The sequence below is a fragment of the Peromyscus leucopus genome, chromosome X (genome assembly GCF_004664715.2).
Source record: "Peromyscus leucopus breed LL Stock chromosome X, UCI_PerLeu_2.1, whole genome shotgun sequence".
Taxonomy (NCBI): domain Eukaryota; kingdom Metazoa; phylum Chordata; class Mammalia; order Rodentia; family Cricetidae; genus Peromyscus; species Peromyscus leucopus.
The window spans coordinates 129,602,783-129,621,822 of NC_051083.1; positions in this window are offsets into that span (position 1 = coordinate 129,602,783).

Genomic DNA, 19,040 nt, shown 5'->3' on the forward strand with positions numbered 1-19,040 from the left:
ATGTGGATAAGCATAGTAATAAACTGCACAATTTTACCATTATTAATCTTCTCATACAATTGTTCCATTGTCAGACTGCCTAAAATTTCAAACATAACCCAATTTTCTTCCGATGTACACATACATCCCATTTTTTTTTTAATGTGGAAAAAATTTCTCTTGTAAATAGTTTCCTTTAAAATATCTGATATGTTATGACTTACCAAATCTGTGTAGAACAGTAGAAATCCGAGGAAATTTCAAAGCAGCCACTTAGTGTCCGAGGTGTGAATCGAGAGAGAGAGAGAGAGAGAGAGACAGAGAGAAAGAGAGAGAGAGACAGAGACAGAGAGACAGAGAGAGATAAAGAAAGCATAGCTGGCTAAAGCTTAAATCGAGCCACGTGTTCCCTCTTGAGCTGAGTCAAGGCTTGGCTCAGGCTTCCTTAAGCTCTGACCATGTGTGTTGTCTTTACAGGCAGGGGCCCTGTTTGGCAGGGCAGGCCTGAGTTGTTTGTAGCACCAGCTTTAAGCAAGTAGTTCACGGTTAGTCTGGCCCAGGGCAAGCAGATCTGGGCCTGGGCTAGGGAGCTGGCCGCCCTTGCAGGAAACCGGACCTGCCGCCAAGCCAAGCAGTTTTTAATGGATTCTTGTCATGTTGGGCGCCAAATGTAGATGTAACCAACTGTCTTATTAAATAAGAAACACAGAACAAATGTAAAAGAGAAAGTCAAGAGGTCAGAGCTCAGAGCTAAAATTTTACCCTTCCTCCTGTGGTGCTCCTAGCTCTCCGAAGGAGAGCTACTTCCTCTTTCTTTGTCTTTGATATAGTCTTTCTGTTCTGCCTTCTCATTGGTTGTAAACCCAAACACATGACTGCCTCATCACTGCCTGTAAGTACAGCCCTCCAGGTTTTAAAGGCATATGTTTCCAATGCTGGCTGTATCGCTGAACACACAGGGATCTATCTAGCTCTGTCTACCAAGCACTGGGATTAAAGGCGTGGGCCACCATCTCCACACTCTTGCTATGGCTCTAATATCTCTGACCCTCAGGCAACTTTATTTATTAACATACAATTCAAATCACATTTCAGTACAAATAAAATACCACCATACCAGGATGATGGTCTTCTGAAGTAACTTGGTAGCATTCATTGCTGGCTTACATCCAATCATTCTGGTAATACAAAAAAAAAAAAATTAGGTCAACTCTCATAAAACAGAGTATGGCATGTGCTTTATTTACCATTCTTTCCCAGTGTTCTTCAGGCTTTTTAGTATTCAGGTCATAAATCATCTTAAGACAATTAAAACATTTAAATTCAGCAACAGACAAATATTTTTAAACTTAATTTTGAATGTTCTAGCAAACTAAGTATTCTGAATACCAATAGCTTGCTGATGCTGCAGCAGATGTACATAGATGCAGTATGTTCTGGTTCTTGCTGACATGGTATATAATTAGCAAATGCTGGGGAAGCAGTTCAGTCTAACCTCAGGAAATACTTATGAATTATGTTCCCCAAAGAAAGTACTAGATGTATCCATGACTTGAATAGCAGGACTCCACAAGCACTGGGATAAGCATTAGCAGATGCTGATGTAAAAAGATCGAGTGTTAAAAAAATCTGAACAACTGATACCTTTCTTCCAAACGACCCATCCATATTCATCTTACTTCTATCTTCATCAACCATGGTGTTGCTTAATGTTTAGGATTATCCTAACCTTCAGAACTCAAATGACTTATTTGCACAAATTATGTGTCTACAGGTTTAAATATAAATGCATTAGCCATAGTTCAAGGCTATTATCTATCTTACTAGTTCCTGTGGTCCACATAATCCTCTAGTCAAAATAAACTGGGTATTTCTATGTCTCCAGAATGCCTCCTGCCTTACCTATGTTTCCATGAATAGACAAGATTCTCCACTTCTTCCATAACAGGTTTCTCAAGTGGTTAAAAAAAACAGCTAATGGGGCTGGAGAGATGGTTCAGAAGTCAAGAGCTCTGACTGCTCTTCCAGAGGTCCTCAGTTCAATTCCCAGCAACCACATGGTGGCTCACAACCAGCTGTAATGAGATCTGATGCCCTCTTCTGGCGGGCAGGGGTACATGCTGTATACATAATAAATAAATAAATATTAAAAAAAAAACCAGCTAAAATCATAGTCTCTGCTATTCTGAATCTTGATAGTGTGTTATTTGCCATTGTTAATGATGTCCTTTTCAGGCTGATGTTTAGAAGAAAATCCAAACCTGAATCTACTAAAAATAAAAATAAATAAATTAGTAAAATAAAGGACATATGAAAATAGAATTAATTATGAATGAATAATGGTATATTGGAAACTGATGTTTATGGTATAATAAATTTGTGCAAGCCAGTTCCATTATAATAATAAAAAGAGGAAAGGGCAGACATTTTCTATATTGCATCAATTAATGGGGTGAAAAAAAGCTTATTTGGGGAGAAAGAATATGAAAAATAATTTTGAGATTATTCTCTGTATAAAGAAGCAGTAGCCTTGGAGATACTGAAAGTTTTGAAAAAAAAAAACTTTCCCAAAAATTAATTTGGAAAAAAATAAATATAAGTTTTTGATTTATTTTATTTTTGCTTTCAAAGTTAAACATTTGTACTAACCATCAAGGTCTCTTTAAGGAGAAAAAAGAATTCAGATCAATTGTGTAATTTTTAAATTGTTAACTTTCAGCAAAGAGTGAAGAACCTAAGCAACAATGAAATATTTATTTCATCAACTCTTACTAATTAATACAAAAAATTACAATTAAAAAGTTTGCAATAGAAGATAAAGCAAAGTGAAATGATTCATTAGCATATCATCACGCATCTTATAAAAATGATTGCCATCATTCTTATATGACTGTGAGTTGACATCCACGTAGTTGTCCGCCTCAATGTCTTCAGTACTGGAATTAAGGCATGTACCACCAGACATGGCATTCTTAAAATTGTTTAAAGCACAAAAATTTGCCCTCTTTGTAAGAAAGGCATTAACAGAAACAATGCCTAATAAACACCAAATTGTGATAACATTTTAGATGTCACCACTCATCTACATATTTCTCTATCCAACAGAATGTCTAGCACTATAAAATATTTTTGCTTCTTCAGTCATTCTCCAGTTACTAGTACATAATTTGTAATATGTGATCACTTGTGGGAAGAAGAGATTTACAAATAGGCAAAAATTTTACATTCTGTTTTAGTTTTAACATGGCTTGTACATACTGGAATGTTAAAAATCATTGCACTTATTTGAAAACTGCACAGACGTTTAACTTTCCTACTGTCTGCATACACAGAGTATCTGTAGAGTTTTTATGACATCTACTTGATTTGACCCACCCATGCAGAATGGTGATTAAAATATAGATACAGCTCAACTATTATTTTCTAATTTTAAAGTTTCATTGGTAACAAATTATAGAAAATTGATAGTAAAATAAAATCTGAGGATTGTGCCTCAAACTTATGTTAAAAGGAAACATGACAATAAGAGATTATTTCAAAATCAGATATCTCCTCATATAATAGATATGCAGAATATAAAAGGAAGAAATGGTATGTTTAAGGAAAATCTTATGAACTATGAAGTTTTCCAATAGGATAAAGTCATTTTGTTCCTATAATGTATCACTTAAAATAGAATCTAGAATAATGAATGGTGAATATTGAATGGAGACTTTTAATCTTTATAAATGTTGAAAGCCATATACATTTCAAGAAGTGTTACAAGAAGCAGGACCAGTTAACTAATATGTTAATGGTGATTACTATTATATGGATAAAGTAAAAAATATCCTTTGGTTGAATTAATGCTACTTATGAATAAAAATGTAATTAATGAAAACTAGGAGAAAATTAGGTATCTATATTATTAAAGGAAAACTGATTTACAAAATGGAACCATGAAACAATATATAATTGTATAAAACTATCTTAAATACTTCAGTGATAATACAATTTGAGAGTCTCTATTAATTTCTATGCTCTGCTGTCCACTATATTTACTCAAAATATAATAAACAAATATTTATTCATTTGCAATCCAAAGCTATTTACATATTTTCAGAGTGAATATTCGGATCTGAGTAAATCAATCTATTTTGTGTGTAAATATATTGGGCTAGGGTTGATAATTATATTGTAAAGTTAATAATTATTCTAATATCTGTGGATTTTATTGAGTTCCAAATGATAAGAATTAGGCAGTCCATATATCACTAAATAGAACGTCTTTCAAATTTCATAAATAATAGAAATAAATCTGCTTGCATTGTTAAATATTCACCAGTGACAAAAATAATACTATTTTACTAGAAGTCTGCTCTTGTCCCCAAAGGATCTCTATTCCTGTATATAGTGGGTCAATGGTAGAACTATTAACTAGGATCACCATGTTCCTGGATCACCAGTACCCCACCTTCCTCAAAGAAACAAACAACCAAATAATTAAAACCACGTACTTGTTTTAGCCACACACCATTTATCTAGTAACTTTTATAAATTTGAAATAATGAAAGACATATTTTCTGAACTCACACATACTACATTCACTCAGTACCTACTAGGTACTTCCTTTCTTGGAGCTATCCCTTAAATACAGCTCTACAACCTACCCTATAAAAGTTACTCTACATATTCCATATTTCCATAAGACATCAATAGTTGTCCAGTTTACTGGAACAGCACAGAAGTATATCATCACCTGACTCAGAGTGTTCTCAGAAGGTACCATTTCTGAGATTCTAAGAACAGAAACAAATGAAGATGCATTTTTAAATTGAAATATATGAAGTAGATTGAAGATATTTGGGAAATAATTATGATGATAAGGACATTAATAGAAATAAATTAAAAAAAACATATTATAAAGGAAGAAGTGAAAATCTATAAGGCACCAGAGATATTGCAGGAGACTCCTCATAAACAGATCTAATGAACTTGGTTTTTGTGAAGTGTAAATAAATACAACAAATTCACAAGCACTTTTGAACAGATGAGTTATTGGTGCTTTTCCCCCTAACATAATCTCTATATTTTATAAATGTTATGCAACTATCCTGAAATGGCTCTTCTAATTATGTAAATGTCCATTCACTCTACCAATATTCATTGGATACATATTATGTCCTTTTTCCAGTGTCCTGTGTTCAAAGTACATACAGGAGACAATTGGACAATATTTCCTCACTGTCCTCACATTACAAGTCCTAGTTTACCACATTCTCCCTCACTGTCCTGTAGAAACAAAAGAACTCTAAATTACCTATGAGGTTTGTGGTGGTACTGTGTTCCCTAAAATATTGTGCACCCTAATAAACTTATCTGGTGTCAGAGATAGAACAGCCACTAGATACAAAGGCTAGAAAATGGTGGTACTCACACCTTTAATCCTAGCATTCCAGAGACAAAAATCCCTTGGTCTCTGTGAGTTCAAGGCGACATTGGAAACAGCCAGGCATGGTGGCACATGCCTTTAATCCCAAGAAGTGAGGCTTTAATCCCAGGGAGTGATGGCAAAAAGAGAGATATATAAGGCATGGAGACCAGAAACTAGAAGCATTTGACTGGTTAAGCTTTCAGGCTTTTGAGAAGCACAGTTCAGCTGAGAGCCATTCAGATATGAGGACACAGAGGCTTCCAGTCTGAGTAAACAAGATCAGCTGAGAAGTTGGCCAGGTGAGGTTAGCTGTGGCTTGATCTGTCTCTCTGATCTTCCAGTGTTCACCCCAATACTTGGTTCCGGGTTTGATTTTATTAATAAGAACTTTTAAGATTCATGCTACAGAGGTTCATTTTGTTTGGGAAAACTTTATATGTGCATGAGTTTCTAAACCAAAAGTTAATAATAGGATTGATATCTGAAAACCAAACTTCTTCACCAAATATAACAAAGTCCTTCAAAACAAAACAGGAACAAATATATACATGCTGAGAAATAATAAACTACACAATTTCTGTACAGAATTCATGTTCAAGTTCATTTAAATTATACTGCATCCTTGGTTACTTTGTTTAGACTGTTTTTAATCACTAAAATATGAATTTTAGATGCTTTACATTTTGGTAGCCAGGATACAAAATTCATTAGTTTTTATTCAAAAAATTTCTGGGTATTTTTAAGTCTGTCTGAACCCACAACCTCAATTAACTTTTTTAATAATGTTTTTCATCAACTAGATAGGCAACACTTTTCAAATGCAGCTGTAGCTATGTCAAATAAATTGCAGATATTTCTCACTCTTTGAAAACTGAGACAAGAACAGAGCAAAGATGGCATGTGAAGATCTAACAGCCCATCTCAGGAAAGTTAACTGCTGAAGAAAGTTGGGATTTGCTTTTTATAATAACCTATCTTCAAGGACAACAATTTTATAAAAAAAGATACCATTTGCTGAGTAATACTGTGAAGAGTGTAGAGTGTAATTATAGCTTTATCAGCAAGACAAGATAGTCTTCAAATAATTTTTTTAAAGTAACAAGATGCTTCTGCTTAGTTTTGTGATTCATGATATCCTCCTCTACAAACTGTTAACCTACAATTATCTATGGGTGTGCATATGAAAAAAAATACTACTGCAAAAGAACTCTTGAAAATGAAATGCTCTCAAGCATAATATATAGCAATTTATTTTGAAATTGACAGAGGAATGTAGTTAAAGATTTTATGCAAGGTTTTCGATGTAACCCATCCTTCCTTTCATTATATAATTAGAGAGAAAGAGCAAATATGATGAACCTCAGATTTATTTGTACTTGAAAATGAATGAAAAAGTCCTTCTTTCTCAAGCAACAAAAGGATATATGTATCATGAATATGTCCTCTATGTGTATTTTTTCTAGTTTAGATTGGGACTTGAACATGATGGAAAAAATAAAATCCCTCCCTACCAATATCATTCATATAGATGTTGGTGTTATTAACTGAATAAAGGTGTATAAAAAACAGACAGAAAGATGTATGGGCATTTAGTGTATGTCAGGCACATTTTAATGTGTCATATCTATTTTGTCATCAAATCTTCTCAATATCTCCATTAGACATTTACTATTGACAATTGTGTTTCATGCAAGAATAAACACCGATGCCAAGAAAAACTTACCTAAGGTCACAAGGCAGATATGCAGGAGAGGTATGACTTAAATACAGGACAGTCCAAATCCAAGGTCATTCTCTTAACTTCTATGTTATTAGATATATTAGATATATTCAAATGTATTCAGTGCTGACTATTACCAACTTCATTTCCATCCTAGGCATTGGAATAAATGATGTAGAAAAATATAACAACATTTGCCCCTGAGAAGACTAATAGATCCAGGAAATGAATTTAGGAAACCTTAAATGGATATAAGCTGAGATAGCCATAAAAGTCACAGGATAATCATTGTATTCTGTGAAAATACTAACATTAAACAAGTGTTCTTGGTGATTTTAAGAGCACTTCACACTGAAGAGTGACATTTGCCCATTGGCTTGAAGAAATAGTGGTTGTTAGAAGAAAGGATAGAGAAGTTTACAGCCGATATGGTAGGTGCACAATCTTTACACATACTGTAAAATCACATGTAAAGATAATTATTTTCATCAGAGACTCTAAAAATCAGTATGTTATTATAATTTCAAAAGCTACAGTTAGTAAGGGTGCAATGAAAACTCCCCCTGAAACGGGTAAAGAAATGGTGCTGTTCAACACTTGAATATAAAAACATGTCATGACTTTTCCTGTCTTCAAAACTGAGTATTAAGGCTGCTGCTTTGTATGGTCCATGTGTTTTCTTTGGGGAAAGAGAAGTGATTAAAAAAAAAAAAAAAACAGAGGAGAAAATAGGAACCTTCGTTAACATATTTCTGGCATTCTAGATGTCAGCCTCCAACGTTTTCAAAACAATATGCATTCAGAGATATGTTTCCTGTCACCAAGTAGAGGAAGACCCTCTGCAAGATGAGTTTGTAATTGATCACTCTGCTAACACCAAGGCGACATCTGAGCATTTATTATTTACACCAGCAGAAAATTAGCAGCAGCCTGCACTCCACTGAAGCAAACGCATGAAAGTAGCGATAAGGAAAAGCTCTATGGCAGATGAACTAAGTTACTTTGCAGGCTAAAATGGTACTGGCAATATTTATAGTTTATATTATAATCCATCCACTCAGTGTAGCAAATTTACATCTTATAGTTGTTAACTTCTTATTTTTCGTTTTTTTTCTCTTTGGAACTTAAATACAATATGCCCATGTACATTATTTTACACTAAGTCAGAAGATGCTCAAGATGCATATGAGAATACATATGCATGCATGTGAGCACCCCCCCCCACACACACACCACAAAGAAGGGAGTGATTTTTATCAGGAGAGAGGGATACTGTGAAACATACAATAATACTAATTATTTTTCTCTAAACAAAAGTGAAAAGATTGGCTTGTACATAAGATACTTTTCATCTAAACTTAGACACTCCTATTCCAGCTTCTTTTCAGAGGTTATACCACACACACACACACACACACACACACACACACACACACACACAAACATACACACACAGTCTTAAAGCCTATTCTCAAATAACTGTGATCGCAAAATTCATCTTGAACAAAATGCACTCTCCTGATTATGAAACTTTGATCTGAACTTAAGTGTCTGTGTTTTTTAACTTTTTATTTAAATTTGTTTGTTATGTAAATAGTCCAGGGAATGTTCATAAATGAGTATTATCTTTGTGTGGAGTTATTCATGATTAAGATGTTAGGCAGAGTGAGTAGGAACAAATTTAATGTGTTTTTGTTTCAAACAAAAGTAATTCAAAATCAGAAAACACACACATTAACAACTGAAACTGACAAATGTCTTGCTACAGTCCATTTTAAAATCTACTACTAGAATAAGCAAGTGATTGGAAGATGAGATACAGTTCTTTTAACTGTTGAGTACTTTCCTAGCCTTCCCATAAAAATAAGCCTCTTTTTTTTCTCTAATTGAACTATTCTACATCTTTTGATTGGTGTATTATTGGTCCATCCCAATGGGTTCACTATAGGTGGATCATTGTAATAAACAATTTCAAACTATAACTCATTTAATAAAATAATCTTGAATGTTCCCTGTTGTCAATGAAGAGTCAAGGTTATCTAAAGAGTGAACTACTATAGTAAATCACTTGCCTAACACACATGAGGCCCTAGTGTCATCCCCATGACAGATAAAAGAACCTAAATCATATAAAAGATCAAAACTTTATAAGAATGGGTATAGTTTATGAAGCATAAGTCCTAAAGCATAATTACTTTTCACATTTTTACCTATGAAACTGTCCAAACCCTGCCAACATAAAATGTTTAGATGGGAATGGCACAGTAGGAATAGACATCCTTGTTCAAAAGAAAAAAGAAGGCTAAGTGGAAGGTTAAAAGAAGGCAGTAGTTCTCAACAGTTTGGAAATCAAGCTGGCCAGAAGGTGAATCTCTTGATTAACTGAAAGGCTTAGGAATAATTTTCAAAGCACTCAGCTTTTGCCCTCTGTTCCCTTGGTTACATTATCTGAATCACTTTCTAAACAGAAAGTACACATGCATCTAGAATTTATAGAGGCTGAGTGTGAATGTCTTGAGAATTATAAAAACCCTGGGAATCCAATTTTATATATATATCCCCTACTTTTATGGGTTTTGTCTTAAAAGTGCTGCCAGGTTCTTATGCTAGATCAAGGAAAATTGCCCTCATGGTTTAACTAATCATTCTTGAAATAAAGCCATAGGGTTCACCATAACAAAGGTCTGTTCTTTAAGGGAAAGTACTTTACTGTGTGCTATCTGAGCTTGGACAAAGATAATTAGACAACTACCTTCACTATCCTTTTGGTCTCATGTAAGGGGGAGGAAGAAATTAGTCTAATATACTAGAAAAGATGTGAAGTGCCCTGACAAGAGATTCCTGTGTTGAAGATTCAGACCCCAATGGGTGGATCCAGTCACAACCAAGTGAATACATCATGACAGCTCTGTTCTCATCATATATTAATTTACTGATGGTTTTATTCTTTGATCTCATTATTGTGAGGTGGTGGTAGGATTAGGAGCACAGTTTGGGGAGTTAGCTCACTGTGGGGTATGTGCCAGATATCTCTTATCTCTGTCTCTCTTTGGTTGCTGTTTCTGAGTTGAACAGGTTCTTCCACAAGTCCTTTGCATCATTATAGACCCTTAGCAATGATAAAACAATAAGCCCAAAATATATATCTTCTTTAAAGTTGTTTTCTCAGGTATTTTGTCACAAAAGCAATAAAACCTAACTACCAGAGATACTATTCTCAAAGACCCAAGTGACTAAACCTCTGTCAAATTGTGAGATTTTTATCATAAAATTGGAAAGTTCACCCTTTCACTTAAAGCTTAGCCTACATCAACAAAAATCTAGTAAAGCAGAGAATAGCTCTTCTCCAACAGATTATTCCACATCAACAGACGACTACCAAAATATCAATAGATAATAATTTAGGAGTTACATGACAAATCACCCAAGGAGTTTAACGTGAAACCGAAAGATAACTGAGGAAAATACAAATAAAATAAACAGAAACATGCAGCATCTAGAGCTACATGAAACACAAAATTTCTACTCATAACATATATTTTTTAATCATACTCTCTACTTTTGTTCCAAATACACATGTATGTGCACATAACACTTTTTAAAAGACAGGAAAAACAACAGAAAGGGAAAAAACAAATACTAGAACAAGATTCAGATAAGACATAAATTTGTTAATTATTAATTATGAATCGAAGGGACAAAGTAGAAAATATAAAAGCATGCAGGGAGTAAAAACTAAATTAGATTGTATACTACTCTAGAGGTGGTGGGACATGGGAGAATGGAGCCAATAAATGAGGCAGACTACAGTTTCACACACTAGCTAACTTTATTCAAAGCACCAGACAATATATACTCTGAGGGTAAAGACAAATATCATGAGTAAAGTGTACAATCACAAGGGCCACTCACATGTGGAAGACAAGCCTCACATGACAGACACATTGCATGCAGCAGGAACACATATTTCAATAGAAGCAAATAACAATAGCCAGTTGTATGAATAATTTGAAGTAAACTTACCCTTGTCCCTATACCTGGGTGGGGCACAAAAGCATAATCAAAGGACAAATCTGTGTTTTTTAAGAAACTGAGGTCACAAGACTCTTGTCTTGGTTTCTTGCAATTTTCTCACAAGCACCCAGAAATCCCTCACATAACTCCATTCTTGGACTGTTCCAACATTATATGCATTGAAAGTAAGAAAAATGTGAGAGAAGATTTAGGAATACTGTCACATGAAAGCCATATAGTGATTCATCAAACATGTGGCCTATCAAGGAAAGAATCAGTGAAAATTAAGATATGTCAACAGAAAGTTCCAAAGCTAAAATGCAAAAAGAATACAAATTAATGACAGGAAGGGAACAACAGTTTACATGAGATTTGTGATATAGTTATTAAATTTTGTAACATATTCATTAAAGTAGTATTAGAAAAATAGTGAATTAAAAAACACTTATAAAGTGTAAATATATAAAAAGTTTATGATTTGAAATTAAAAACCCTAGAAGTTAAGAAAAAAGCAAGCAGGATAAATAAAAACTTGATTTATAAGTAAAAATCTGGAAAGAATTCAGGAATAAAAACATCCTACGAAGCAAGACATAAGACATTAATCTCTTTTAGAAAAATATGTATTTATTTTTTTTTTGTTTACGTACTTATCTTTATATCTAAGTATGGCTCTATATGCCCATGAGCACACATGCCTGAAGTGACCAGAAGAGGATGTTAGAAATCCTATAGCTGGAGTTATTATAATTAGTCGATTTTAAGCCACTCAGAATGGGTGCTGGTACTAGAATTTCTGTCCACGACATGAGCAACATAAGCCCTCAAACTCTAAGCCACCTCTCCATCTCTCAAATGTCTTTCAGAAACCATGCAAGGAAACAACAGTGGAATGAAATCTTCAGAGTATTTAAGTAAAAGAAATCACAAACCTATAAGTCTTTTTGAATGAATATTTTGAAAATTTTTGACTAAAACTGAGGAAATCACTAGCAGACTCATTTTTCCAATGAGGAAAAAAATCTGCTCTTCGGTAAGAATGACAATTCTCTAGGTTCAGAATTTTAGATCAACACCAATGTGGAACATCAGAAAGTATTCTGATAGGGAAAATTAAAGGATCAAAGAATGTTACAAAATGAAATATTTTATTTTTATTCATACTCATCTAGTAGATCAATTTATTTATGTATTAACAACAGTAGAGTTGAGGATTGAGGTATATATAATGGCAGCAATATCATGAAGATTAAATTTTGCAGGCTTTGGGGAACCTATTCCTCAAACTGGGTTGCTTTACGAAGCATTAATATGAGGGGAGGACGATAGTCCTATCTCAACTTGATATGCCATGCTTTGTTGACAACCATGGATGGCCTGACCCTCTCTGAAAAGAAACAGAGGAGGACTAGATTCAGGGGTTAGAAGGGAGGTAGGTTAGAAACAAAGGAGGACTAGACTCAGGGGTCAGGAGGGGATGAGAGGAGAGGAGGGAGGAGAAACTGTGGTTAAGATGTAACATATATGAATAAATTTCATTAATAAAAATAGAAATATGAATACTCTATTACATTTTTGACACTACCTTGTAAGCAATAGTATCAATTTGACAATGAACCTATATTAGTTGTAAACACATACTATAAGTTGTAAGTGCTTAATGTTCATGGAAGTATCACTGATTATAAGTTATGAGAAAATAGAACTATATAAAATTTACAATTACCAGAAAAGGTTGAAAAACAGGAGGAGATATAAAGAGAAATGCACAGAAGAAAAGTAATCATAAACATGATGGATGTTAATCAGATGATATTAAGAAATACTTTACATGTAAATTTTAAAGGAAATATGTGATAAAGTTTTCCTGCCTGGCCCACAGTCAGCTTCTCAGACCCAACCAAGTGAACACAGAGATGTTTATTGCTTACAAACTGTATGGCTGTGGCAGGCTTCTTGCTAACTATTCTTATAGCTTAAATTAATCCATTTCCATAAATCTATACCTTGCCATGTGGCTCATGGCTTACCGGCATCTTCACATTCTGCTTGTCCTGGTGGCAGGTGGCAGTGACTCCTTCTGCCTTCCTGTTCTTTTTTCCTCTCTGTTAGTCTCGCCTATACTTCCTGCCTAGCCACTGGCCAATCAGTGTTTTATTTATTTACCAATCAGAGCAACACATTTGCCATACAGAATGTCCCACAGCACCAGATTAAACAAAATTGAAGAGATAAGTATATTGCATGAAAAGTTACATTCATTACATCTCAGAGAGACTGGTTGAAAATATTGGAGAGTTGGAGACATTGAAGTGAGAATGAGGAAGTAGAGCATACATTTTGCTATTCAAGTCTCTGAAAGAGAGAAGACAAAAATAGAAAGCAGTAATATTCATTTTTTACTCCCTACGAAGTATATACTTCAATAACTTTCAAAACATTATCAAATTGAAAGCAAGTCAGTATTCACACATGGTATAGTGAATTTTCAGAATAACAAAAACAAAACTATTGGCTCTAAACCATCAGAAAAAAGAATAGCATTTAGATTAGCAGTGGACTTAGCAACAGATTACATTGCAATGATGTTCTCAAAATGATGAGAGAAAATATATATTAATTTAAAGTTATTATGCTACCAACTTCTAAAACTAAGAATTGAATAAAGGTCTTCTAAGATAAAGAAAAATATTTGAGAAACATTATGAAAGGCTTGTATGGTGATATTTTATTTGTACTGAAATGTGATTTTAATTTTATGTTAATAAATAAAGTTGCCATGGGGTCAGAGCTATTAGAGCCATAGCAAGAGCGTGATGGTTAGAAGAGCTAGGTAGATTTCTGTGTGTTCAGGGATACAGCCAGTATTGGAGACATATGCCTTTAAGACCTGGAGGGCGGTACTTACAGCAGTGATGAGGCAGTCATGTGGTTGGGTTTACAACCAATGAGAAGGCAGAACAGAAAGACTATTTAAACACAGACAAACAGGAAGTAGCTCTCTCTTGGGGAAGTTAGGAGCACTGCAGGAGGTAAGATTTTATCTCTGAGCTCTGACCTCTCGGCTTTCTCTTTTACATTGGCTCTGTGTTTATTTTAATAAGACGATTGGTTACATCTACATCTGGCACCCAACGTGGGGCGAATCCATTAAAAACTGCTTGGGGCCGGCTTCCTAGCCTGAGCAGCCAGCATCCTAGCCGGAGCAGCCAGCTCCCTAGCCCCGGCCCAGGTCTGCTTGGGCTCAGCCGGACTGTGAGCTGCTTGCTTAAAGCCAGTGCTACAAACAACTCAGGCCTGCCCTGCTAAACAGGGCCCCTGCCTGTAAAGCCAAGCCTTGACTCAGCTCAAGAGGGAACAAGTGGCTGGCTTTAAGCTTTAGCCGGCTACCCCTTCGCTTTCACTTTCACTTTCACTTTTGCTTTCACTTTTGCTTTCTCTCTGTCTCTCTGTTTCTCTCTCTCTCTCTCTCTCTCTCTCTCTCTCTCTCTCTCTCTCTCTCTGGATTCACACCTAGGACACTAGGTGGCTGTTTTGAAATTCGCTCGGGTTTCTACTGTTCTACGCAGATTTGGTAAGTCATAAAGGAAATTATTTAAAATACAAATTTTTTCCACATTTAAAAAAAATGGGTTTTCTGTGTACATTGGAAGAAAATTGGGTTTTGTTTGAAATTTTAGGCAGTCTGACAATGGAACAACTATATGAGAAGATAAATGTTGATTGAATTATGCAGTTTATCACCATGTTTATTCTCATTTTACTATTTAAAAAGATACTCAATTTAAGTGCCAGGATAACAGCTTTAGAAAAACCTGTTAATTTTAACAGTGAAGTTGGTTCAAGTTTGGATCATAAGGTTACAGAAAGAAAGCCTGTTTTCACACAGTCACCCTTAATTTATCCTGTAACCATACAGCAGATGTCTGATCAAATGGCTACACAAAATATTTGGGCTCCAATTGAACTGATGGATTTTAAAAGGTTTAAGGAGGCAATAGTATCTTATGGCATGCATTCCCCATATGTAAAGCAAATGTTAAACTCTTGGTCAACATATAATAGGATTATACCACAGGACTGGCGGGACCTTGCACAAGCTGTTCTGGAACCCAGCCAGAGACTTCAATTTCTAACGTGGTTTAAGGAGGAAGCTAGAAACATAGAACAACAATGGAGGGATAAAGGAATACAAGTTTGTCAGGATCAGCTTATTGGAGAAGGCCAATATGCTTCAATACAAACACAATGTTTATATGATGTTCAAACCCTAATTTTATGTTGAATGGCAACCTTGAATGCATGGGACAGAGTTGAGGAACCAGGAAAAAAACCTGAGTCATTCACAAAGGTTATGCAAGGCCCAAAAGAATCTTTCACAGATTTTTTAGAAAGACTGGCTTCAGCAGTAAACAGAATGGTCTCAGGATCAGAAGCTAGTAAGGCAATAATTGAAGCTTTGGCAATTGAGAATGCGAATGCAGCATGTAAAAGAATAATCAGGCCGTTAAAGGCAAGATCTGCACCTTTGGAAGATTGGATTAGAGAAACAATTAATGTTGAGGTTGATGAGCATGATGATACGTGGGTAGGAGAAGTAATTTCAAAAGGTTTGAGGAGTGTTAGATGTTTTGGGTGTGGAAAGCAAGGACATTTTAAAAGGGACTGTAAACAGGTCATTCCTAGAAGCAATGTTTCTTCAAGGAACAATGGCAACAGAATGCCCCTTCCTTCTGGAGTATGCAGGAGGTGTGGTAAGGGAAAACACTGGACCAATGAATGTAGATCAACAAAGGACAGACAGGGTAATCCTTTGCCTCAGTATTCGGGAAACTCCCGGAGGGCCTCATGCAGGCCCCCATAGCAAAACCAGTTCAAACCTTTCCTGCAGCTGTAGAGGAAATCCCTGCTCTGAGCGATTAAATAACCAAATGACTATTGGAATAAATCATGCTGGTCAGGATGATGAAACAGAGAGAATAGAAAATTCAGGAGAAAACATAAAGAAAATTTTTTGGCAAACTTCTATTAATGAACAGAGACCAAAATTAACGATAAAAATAAATGGTGTTTTGTTGTCTGGTCTGGTAGACACAGGTGCGGACATTACCATAATTGCACCAGAATTTTGGCATCCAGCTTGGCCTCTTCAGGAGGTAAACGTTCAACTGTTAGGAATTGGGACATTATCTGGAGTGAAACAGAGTGCAAGATGGCTGGAATGTATAGGTCCAGAAGGACAGAGAGGAAAATTAAAACCATATGTCGCTAACATAGCTATGAACCTGTGGGGTCGAGACTTGTTGCAACAATGGAATACTCAGATTAAAATCCCTCTAATCTCAGAAACAAATCATAAACTAGCACATGTTTCTGAGAGAAATATTAGAAGGCATTATTTTGAGTGGTCACCAGCCATCCATATTATACAGGAACAGGGCACAACTGATAATCTTCCAAAAATACCAACAGCTCTACCTTTAAAATGGTTAACAGTCAAGCCTGTATGGGTTCAGCAATGGCCTTTAACAACAGAGAAACTCCAGGCTTTAGAAGAGCTGGTAGAAGAACAGTTAAATGCTCAGCATATTGAACAGTCAACCAGCCCATGGAATTCTCCTGTATTTGTTATTAAAAAGAAATCTGGTAAATGGAGAATGGTAACAGACCTTAGAGCAATTAACAAAGTAAATCAGCCAATGGGCTCTCTACAATCTGGAATTCCTTTGCCTACTCTCTTACCAAAAGGATGGCCTCTCATAGTTATTGATTTAAAAGACTGTTTCTTTTCAATACCCTTACAAGAAAAAGACAGAGAAAGATTTGCTTTCACAGTGCCTACTTATAATAATTCTCAACCGGTTAAAAGATTTCAATGGAGGGTCCTCCCACAGGGAATGTTAAATAGCCCAACTCTGTGCCAATATTTTGTACAACAGCCATTGGAAGTGATACGTAAAAAATTTCCTAAATCTATAATTTATCATTATATGGATGATATTTTACTAGCTGACTCAAATGCAGATACTTTAAAAAGAATGTTTGAAGAAGTAGAGAAAATTTTGCCTTGCTGGGGATTACAAATTGCTCCTGAAAAAATACAAAGAGGAGATTCTATTAATTATTTAGGATATAAAATAGAGCTACAAAAAATTAGACCCCAAAAGGTGCAAATTCGGAGAGATAGACTACAGACTCTTAATGACTTTCAAAGATTATTTGGAGATATTTCTCATCTCCGAACTATTGTTGGGGTTAAAAATGATGAACTGACTAATTTGTTCAAAACCTTAGAAGGTGACAAGGACTTAAATAGTTCAAGAGAATTATCACCTGAAGCTGAGAAAGAATTGGCCTTGGTAGAAAAGAAAGTACATGAAAGGCACGTGGATCGTATTGATCCAAAGCTGGATTGCATTTTGGTTATTTTACCTTCTAGGCATTCTCCTACTGGAATATTAATGCAGAGGTCAGATATTATATTGGAATGGATATTTTTACCAAATAAACAAAATAAAAAATTAAAAACTTATGGGGAAAAAATCTCTGACTTGATTTGGAAAGGAAAATTGAGACTTCGTCAATTAGCAGGCATAGACCCAGCAGAAATTGTCGTACCTTTAACTAAGGAGGACATTGAAAAATTATGGACAGAAAGTGAACCTTGGCAAAGAGCTTGCAGTAATTTTTTGGGAGAAATTAACAGCAAATATCCCAAAAGCAACAGAATTGATTTTATAAAGAGAGCTGATTGGATCTTGCCTCGAATTGTACGGCAAAAACCCATATCTGGAGTTCGTACATTTTATATAGATGCCAACAAACAAGGAAAAGCAGGTTACAAATCAGAAATTTAAGTAAAGTGGTACAAAGTCCTTATAATTCAGTGCAAAAATCAGAAATGTATGCTATTCTGTTGGTATTAATGGATTTTTCAGAACCTCTCAACATAGTAACTGACTCTCAGTATGCTGAAAGAGTGGTATTACATATTGAGACTGCAGAATTTATCCCTGATGCTTCAGAATTAACTTCACTATTTATTCAATTACAAGATACAATCAGGAAAAGGAGTCATCCTTTATATATAACTCACATCTGATCTCATACTGGTCTGCCAGGCCCTTTAGCACAAGGCAATGATGAGATTGATAAATTATTGATAGGAAATGTGCTGGAGGCCTCAGAATTTCATAAAAAACATCATGTCAATAGTAAAGGTTTAAAAAAGGATTTTTCCATAACCTGGCAACAAGCCAAAGAAATAGTAAAGAAATGTCCTACTTGTTCCTTCTATAATCAAACGCCATTACCAGCAGGATGTAACCCAAAGGGTACTCAGAGAAATGAAATCTGGCAGATGGACGTGTTTCACTTTGCAGAATTTGGAAAACTGAAATATGTACACCACACCATTGATACTTATTCAGGATTTCAATGGGCAACTGCTCTGAGTTCTGAAAAAGCTGATTCTGTAATCACTCATTTGCTAGAAGTTATGGCCATCATGAGTATACCTGCACAAATCAAAACTGACAATGCTCCATCATATGTCTCTGTTAAAATGAAACAGTTTTTTGCTTATTACAATATAAAGCATATTACAGGTATACCACATAATCCTACAGGTCAAGCAGTTATAGAAAGATCAAACAGAACTCTAAAGGATATGCTAAATAAACAGAAAGGAGTAACAAAAACCCCCAGAAATAGACTGCATAATGCTCTATTAACTTTGAATTTTCTGAATGCCAATGAGAAAGGAACAACAGCTACAGAGAGACATTGGATAATAGAAAAAACTACAGAATTAAATCAGCCTATATACTTTAAGGATGTGCTGACCTCAGAATGGAAACCAGGGTATGTATTACGTTGGGGACGAGGTTTTGCTTTTGTTTCTACAGGAGAAGA